Source organism: Nannochloropsis gaditana (assembly GCF_000240725.1).
Source record: "Nannochloropsis gaditana CCMP526 unplaced genomic scaffold scaffold206, whole genome shotgun sequence".
In the NCBI taxonomy this organism is placed as follows: Eukaryota; class Eustigmatophyceae; order Eustigmatales; family Monodopsidaceae; genus Microchloropsis; species Microchloropsis gaditana.
In genome coordinates this window covers 5,348-5,772 of record NW_005803747.1, presented here as the reverse complement: position 1 = coordinate 5,772, position 425 = coordinate 5,348, and positions in this window count along the sequence as shown.

The following is a 425-nucleotide window of genomic DNA, read 5'->3' as shown; positions in this document are numbered from 1 at the left end:
TCCCTCCCTCCTTCCCTCCCTCCTTCCCTCCCTCCCTCCGCAGCATCCTCAAGGAAGGCAAGGCGGCCGGCCACGCGATTTGCGGGGGCCATGTGAGCGGCATGTTCGGTTTCTTCTTCACGGAAGGGCCGGTCCGCTGCTTCGCCGACGCGGCCAAGAGCGACACGGTACGACAAACACCATCCTGTCCGTCGTCCTTTCTTTCGTTGGATCGCGTATTTTCTGAGGAAGGGAATCCCCCGACAGTGCACCTTTACCAATCCGCATTCGAACAATTGCTGTCCCTCCTTGTGTTTTGTCTTCCGCTTTGGCATTCCTGGTCGCACCGAGCTTGGTGTTAGGGCTAGGCTTGCGTTTCCCTCCCCCTCCGCCAACTTCCGACCTTCCCGCCGCCCGTCCAGTGGATGCGGGCAGTCTTTCCGATC